This window comes from Emys orbicularis, chromosome 1 (assembly GCF_028017835.1).
Source record: "Emys orbicularis isolate rEmyOrb1 chromosome 1, rEmyOrb1.hap1, whole genome shotgun sequence".
NCBI classification, from domain to species: Eukaryota; Metazoa; Chordata; order Testudines; family Emydidae; genus Emys; species Emys orbicularis.
The window spans coordinates 370,482,214-370,490,002 of NC_088683.1; the positions used below are offsets into that span (position 1 = coordinate 370,482,214).

The window sequence follows — 7,789 nt, forward strand, 5'->3', positions numbered from 1 at the left end:
TTCGCATACAGAGAAGATGGTTACCGTAATCTATGTACGACTTCTTCCCTCCAGGTCTGGTCTCCTCAGCCCTCTAAGCCAGAAACATGCTTTTATTTTTACTGCCTTTTGGTGCTTCTTGTCCTCTCCAAACCCAGAGATGCAGGGGCATGGAGTTTTGAGAGATCCTTCTGTAGCTCTTTGCACTCTGCCTGGGACTGAACTGTCTTGAATAGTTTTGTATCATCTGCAAATTTTGCGACCTCACTGTTTACTTCTAGGGCTATCAATTTTTTTTTCAACATCACCCTGGAGCATACACTGGGATATGGTCAGAGCCCTCTAGGGTATCCAAGGGCCAACTCCTACAACCCCTGACTTCTCCTCCAGCTGGACTCTCTGCTGTAGCCATCGCCCTGCTAGCAGAGTCCCCTCTCTGGCCCTTGTGCCTCTCTCCTACCCCAGCATCCCCTGGCTCATCCAGTCTCTGTGGTTTTAAAGGGCTGGACCAACAGCTCCTCTCTCTCTCCCTTTTCTGGTGAGGTTCCATTCCTTCCACGCCCGCCCCTCTGCAGAGAAACTTGAGAAAACTGTTTTTTATCTAGAATGCAGTTACTCCCTTCTTCTGTCCAGGCGAGCTCTCGTTAGGGCTGATAGACTTTAATGACTTTTATATAGATAGATAGATAGATAGATGCCTCCTGCCCCTTAGTACAAAGAGGTGAGGGAAGAGTAGAGGAAAATCCCAAAGAAATAAGGATACAGATGGTTGATACAATCAAATGTGAATTAATAGGGTTAAAATATCTGCTCAATGTGCAGTGGCAATCAAAAAAGCAAACAGAATGTTGGTAATCATGTAGAAAGTGTAGATAATAAGACAGAAAATATCTTATTGCTCTATAGAAATCCATGCTATGACCACATATTGAATACTGAATGCAGATCTGATCACCCCATCCCAAAAAAGATATGTTGGAATTGGGAGAAGAGGTGAAAAAGATTGGGACATTTCAGCTTGGAAAACAGATGACTCAGGGGGGTATGAGAGAGATTGATAAAATCATGACAGGTGTGGAGAAATTGAATGAAGAAATATTATGTAATCATTAACATAACACAAGAACTAGGTGTCACCCAATGAAATTAAGAGGGAGAAGATCTAAAACAAACAAAAATAATTATTTATTCACAGTCAATCTGTGGACCTCTTGCCAGAGGAGGTTATGAAGGCCAAAACAATAACACAGGTCCAGTAAAAATAGGTATGTTCATGGAGGATAGGTCAATCAATGGGTATTAGCCACAACGGACAGGGATCATGTCCCTAGCATCTGTTTGCCAGAAGCTGGGAGTGGGTGACAGGGCATGAATCACTTAATTATTGCCTGTTCTGTTCATTCCCTCCCTAAGCACCTGGCATTGGTCACAGTCAGAAGACAGGATACTGGGCTGGATGGAACGTTGTCTTCACCCAGTAGAGCTTTCTTATATAGAAACCATATTTATTTGGCCCCTGCTGTAACCCACTAGACTCCACTCTCCTCCCAAAGCTGAGATAGAAACCAGGAAGCTTGATGGGGTCTCTATCTCTGCAGTGTTCGTAATAAAGTAAGAATATACTGTGACGTTGCACTTCATATATTTTATGGAAATATGCTTATGAATGTGAATGTGTTGTAACTGGAATATTCTTTATGCAAAAGGTCTCTTGTAAGGTATCATAACAAAGTTTATAAGCTACTGAATATATTCCTCCTATTTGTATGCCTGTATCATTCTTGTATCTGAAGCTAGAAATATGAAGTCTAACTCTCAGGTCCTATTGTAACTCTGCAAAGTGTGGGCCATTAATGGTTGTTTAGAATCTTCATGGTTCCCAATGACCCAGATAATTGGTTGTAAATAGTTTATTTATCTGCAAACCTTCCTGTGTATGTGTGGCCCAACCCAGGAAAAATGGAGAATAGCTCTTACAGTGATGTGTGACCATGTTGCACGATAGAGGAATCCATCTTAATCCTTTTACTTTTTCATTGATGAGGTGGGGGGAGGAGCACAGACAAAAGATTCCCACCTTGTGCCAAAGCAATAAAAGTGGGTGGAGCAGGACAAAAGAGGCTGCCAATCATGAGGAAACACCTGGTTACCACTGGAGATGTCTGCTGGATCTATCAAAGAATGTACTGGGGGAAGGATTGGGTCCAGTCTAGGAAGTAGGCTGGTCTGTGAAATAAATTTATTGGAACATCTTTGAGGGTGAGATACATCCTGTAATCAGTTTCTTAATATATTAGGCTTAGACTTGAGTGTTTTTGCTTTATTTTGTATTTTTGACTTATGTAGTTCTGTCTCTTATTACTTGAAACCATTGAATACTACTTTTTATACTTAATAAAATGACTTTTGTTTATTAATAAACCCAGAGTAAGTGATTAATACTTGGGGGAGCAAACAGCTGTGCACATCTCTCTATCAGTGTTATAGAGGGAGGACAATTTATGAATTTACCCTGTATAAGCATTATACATAAGAACATAAGAATGGCCATACTGGGTCAGACCAAAGGTCCATCCAGCCCAGTATCCTATCTTCCGACAGTGGCCAATGCCAGGTGCCCCAGATGGAGTGAACCTAACAGGTAATGATCAATTGATCTCTCTCCTGCCATCCATCTCCACCCTCTGACAAACAGAGGCTAGGGACACCATTCCTTACCCATCCTGGCTAATAGCCATGAATGGACTTAAGCTGAAAAGTCCTAGCCTCTTTCATCTCTCCTCATATGGGACCCGTTCCAATCCCCTAATCATTTTAGTTGCCCTTCTCTGAACTTTTTCTAATGCCAGTATATCTTTTTTGAGATGAGGAGACCACATCTGTACGCAGTACTCAAGATGTGGGCATACCATGGATTTATATAAGGGCAATAAGATATTATCCATCTTATTCTCTATCCCTTTTTAATGATTCCTAACATCCTGTTTGCTTTTTTGACCACCGCTGCACACTGCGTGGACGTCTTCTGAGAACTATCCACGATGACTCCAAGATCTCTTTCCTGATTACTTGTAGCTAAATTAGCCCCCATCATATTGGGTTATTTTTCCCAATGTGCATTACTTTACATTTATCCACATTAAATTTCATTTGCCATTTTGTTGCCCAATTACTTAGTTTTGTGAGATCTTTTTGAAGTTCTTCACAGTCTGCTTTGGTCTTAACTATTGTGAGCAGTTTAGTATTGTCTGCAAACTTTGCCACCTCACTGTTTACCCCTTTCTCCAAATCATTTATGAATAAGTTGAATAGGATTGGTCCTAGGACTGACACTGGTGGAACACCACTAGTTACCCCTCTCCATTCTGAAAATTTACCATTTATTCCTATCTTTTGTTCCCTGTCTCTTAACCAGTTTTCAGTCCATGAAAGGATCTTCCCTTTTATCCCATGACAACTTATTTTACGTAAGAGCCTTTGGCGAGGGGCCTTGTAAAAGGCTTTCTGGAAATCTAAGTACACTATGCCCACTGGATCCCCCTTGTCCACATGTTTGTTGACCCTTTCAAAGAAGTCTAATAGATTAGTAAGACACGATTTCCCTTTACAGAAACCATGTTGACTTTCGCCCAACAATTTATGTTCTACTATGTGTTTGACAATTTTATTCTTTACTATAGTTTCAACTAATTTGCCCGGTACTGATGTTAGACTTACTGGTCTGTAATTGCTGGGATCACCTCTAGAGCCGTTTTTAAATATTGGTGTTACATTAGCTATCTTCCAGTCATTGGGTACAGTAGCTGATTTAAAGGACAGGTTACAATCCATAGTTAATAGTTCCACAAATTCACATTTGAGTTCTTTCAGAACATAAGAACATAATAACGGCTGTACTGGGTGAGACCAAAGGTCCATCTAGCCCAGTATCCTGTCTTCTGACAGTGGCCAATGCCAGATGCCCCAGAGGGAGTGAACCTAACAGGCAATGATCAAGTGATCTCTCTCCTGCCATCCATCTCCACCCTCTGACAAACAGAGGCTAGGGACACCATTCCTTACCCATCCTGGCTAATAGCCATTAATGGACTTAACCTCCATGAATTTATCCAGTTCTCTTTAAAACCCTGTTATAGTCCTAGTCTTCACAACCTCCTCAGGCAAAGAGTTCCCCAAGTTGACTGTGCGCTGTGTGAAGAAGAACTTCCTTTTATTTGTTTTAAACCTACTGCCCATTAATTTCATTTGGTGGCCCCTAGTTCTTATATTATGGGAACAAGTAAATAACTTTTCCTTATCTACTTTCTCCACATCACTCATGATTTTATATACCTCTATCATATCCCCCCTTAGTCTCCTCTTTTCCAAGCTGAAAAGTCCTAGCCTCTTTAATCTCTCCTCATATGGACCCGTCCCAAACCCCTAATCATTTTAGTTGCCCCTCTCTGAACCTTTTCGAGTGCCAGTATATCTTTTTTGAGATGTGTGACTTGTTATTGTTAAGTTTATCAATTAATTCCAAAGCCTCCTCTAGTGACACTTCAATCCGTGACAGTTCATCAGATTTGTCACCTACAAAGGATGGCACAGGTTTGGGAATCTCCCTAACAGCCTCAGCCGTGAAGACTGAAGCAAAGAATTAATTTAGTTTCTCCACAATTACTTTATCGTCTTTAAGCGTTCCTTTTGTATCTCGATTGTCCAGGGGCCACACTGGTTGTTTAGGAGGCTTCCTGCTTCTGATGTATTTAAAAAAACATTTTCTTATTATCTTTGGAGGTTTTGGCTAGCTGTTCTTCAAACTCTTTTTTGGCATTTCTTATTACATTTTTACACTTATTTTGGCAGTGTTTATGCTCCTTTCTATTTACCTCACTAGGATTTGACTTCCACTTTCAAAAAGATGCCTTTTTATCTCTCATTGCTTCTTTTACATTCTTGTTAAGCCATGGTGGCTCCGTTTTCGTTCATTTACTGTTTTTTTTGGTTTTGGTTTTTTTAATGTGGGGTATACATTTAACTTGGGCCTCTATTATGGTGTCTTTGAAAAGTGTCCATGCAGCTTGCAGGGATTTCACTCTAGTCACTGTACTTTTTAATTTCTGTTTCACAGAGTGAAATAGATTTATTTGGGGTTTGGATCCCATTGGGAACTGTGTGTCTGGGTGCTGGAAACAGGTAACTTGTTGAGCTGTTTTCATTTAAGTCTGCAGCATTGGGGGCGTGGCCCAGGCCCTGGGTCTGTGTTACAGCAGGCTAGCATGTCTTTCTCAACAAGACAGGGTTCTGGAAATCCCAAACTGTCAGGGAAGACTGGCTCAGAGGTAATTTCTGCACATCTGGTGACAGTCCCAGGGGGATCTCTGTGACCGATCCCATCACATATACATTAAAATTTTAATTCTAAATGGTGTTCCTTAAGTGACTTTCCACAAGATGTCAGAACATGTTTGTATTAGAGCTGAGTGGGTTTAATATTCATTTACTTTTCTTTCTTTTATATAGGAATTATATTCTTTTCTTCTGCCAGAAAACTAGACTGTTAAAGTGGCAATGCCTAACAAAATCTGAAATGGCTCCCGTACACCTAGGGGTGGGGAGAGTGGAGGTGAAAAGGATACAGTGACTAACAAGGAGAGGGGAAGAGAGGAACGAGCAACTGAAGTGGGGCCTTTGTGGGGAAGAGGCACATCAGGGAAGGAGTCTTGTCGGAAGAGCCAGGGCAAGGGGCGGGCCTGCAGGGGTCCAGCTTCCAGTAATTAAAAAGGTGGCAAACCAGTGAATTGTACATAGACTGATTCCACAGATTGTCATACTGACACAGCACAATAAGGTCATAAAAGGTTTTAATGTCTCTCTGACTGTCCAGGAAGTGATTCAGGAAAGGGGGCCCAGCACCATGTTACCAGCCATCTCTACACACCAACCATCTCTACACAGAGCCAGGGAACCAGAATAAAACATTTAGGTCCCTTTACGAGTAAAGAGCTTGAGCAGCCTGTCCCGGATCTGTTTTGTCCTTATCCCATAGATGATGGGGTGAAGCAAGGGGGGTACCAGAAGGTACACATTCGCAATGAGAACAAGGACATGTAGGGGCACTTTGTGGCCAAACCGGTGTGTGAGGGAGGAGAAGAATTCTGGAAGGTAGAAAGATAATATGCAACAAAGGTGGGAGCCGCAGGTCCCAAAAGTCTTGAGCCGAGCATCCTTTGTGGGAAGGCTGAAGATGGCCCTGAGGATCTGGATATAGGACACGATGATAAAAAGCGCATCCAAACCTATCACAGAGAAGAGCACAAAGAGGCCGTAGTAACTACTGATGCGTGTGTCGGCACAGGCCAGATTTACCACAGCTATGTGCTCACAGAAGGAGTGGGGGATGATGTTGGTCCTGCAATATGGCCACCGCCTCACTAGGAAGGGATAGGGCAATGCACTTATGCCACAGCGCAGCACCACGGCTAGTCCAACCTTGGCCACAACAGAATTTGTCAGGATGGTGGAATGTCTCAGAGGATCACAGATGGCCACGTAGCGATCCAAAGCCAAGGCCAGTAAGATCCCAGATTCCATAGCTGAGAAGCAATGAATGAAGTACATCTGGGTGAGGCAGGCATTGAAATCTATCTCCCTGGAATTGAACCAGAAGTTACTCAGCATTTTGGGCACGGTGGCCGTGGACAGGACCAGGTCGGTGACGGCCAGCATGCAGAGGAAATAGTACATGGGACCATGGAGGCTCTGCTCCGTCTTTACGATGGACAGGATGGTGAAGTTCCCCAAGATGGCTATGATGTACATGGTGCAGAAGGGGATGGAGATCCAGACATGAGCTGCCTCAAGACCTGGAATGCCCTGCAGGATGAAGGTGGAGGGGTGGGTGATGTTGGTTTTGTTGGAGTCTGACATGGAGTAGGGGTGAAGATGTCAAACTCTGAGGCACAAGGGTGTCACCTGCATGTACCGTACGCTCCCCTGACTTCCTGTACGTGCCCAGGGTCTAGGATGATGGTTGCAGTTCTAATGCCTGAATGGAGAGACAATGTTAATATAAGACTCTACATGCACTACTGTAGGCTGTTCTCATGGGTGAAGCAGATTGGTCACTCTTCACACACTGAAAAATAACATAATCATTATTTAAAGAAATGAACTATGAACAACAAACCCATCTAATGCCAATTCAATATTTTATGATACTCGATGCATCAATAATTCCTACATGTCAGGAGTAACCTTAAGAGGCAGCAGCAGGAAACACAAGTATGGGACTTTAAAGACAACACTTAAATATCCATGGTTGGTAAAGCTAAGGATCACCAAAAATGAGGTTATTAAGTATATGAAGACGAAAACGAATCCTAGAAAAAAATTAGGTCAATTCCTGTGTTTTAAATGTAAACTATTAAAAAAATGAAGGTAAAGATTAAAAAAAGATTTGAAAGGATTAGGAAACAATGGAAAAGCTGGTATCAGATTAGTTCAAGAATAAAATTCTAAGAATATAAATAATGCTAATCAATGACAAGGTTTATGCAAAACCGGTCTTGTCAAGTAAACCTGAATCCATTCTTTTGTTAGGGTAAACATTTGGTTTATCAACGGAACTCTGCATATGCGATAAGCTTTGATTTTTCTGTCATTTTAATTTATTAAGGGAAAACAGTGAGGTAAAATAATTAACACTCTACAATTGTATTGGAGCACACATAAAATGGACCAAAAACTAGCTGACAGAGACACCTCAGAAAGCACTTGCCGTGACTGGGGCTTTTTCTAGTGGAGTTCTCCAGGGATCAGTTCTGGG

The 7,789-nt window shown here is 42.0% G+C and overlaps 1 pseudogene; it reads right to left on the reverse strand.

Annotated features, from left to right (window-relative positions):
- Positions 1-5,943: 5,943 nt before the first annotated feature.
- LOC135888808 (olfactory receptor 52R1-like) lies at positions 5,944-6,942 on the reverse strand (annotated as a pseudogene).
- Positions 6,943-7,789: the final 847 nt, after the last annotated feature.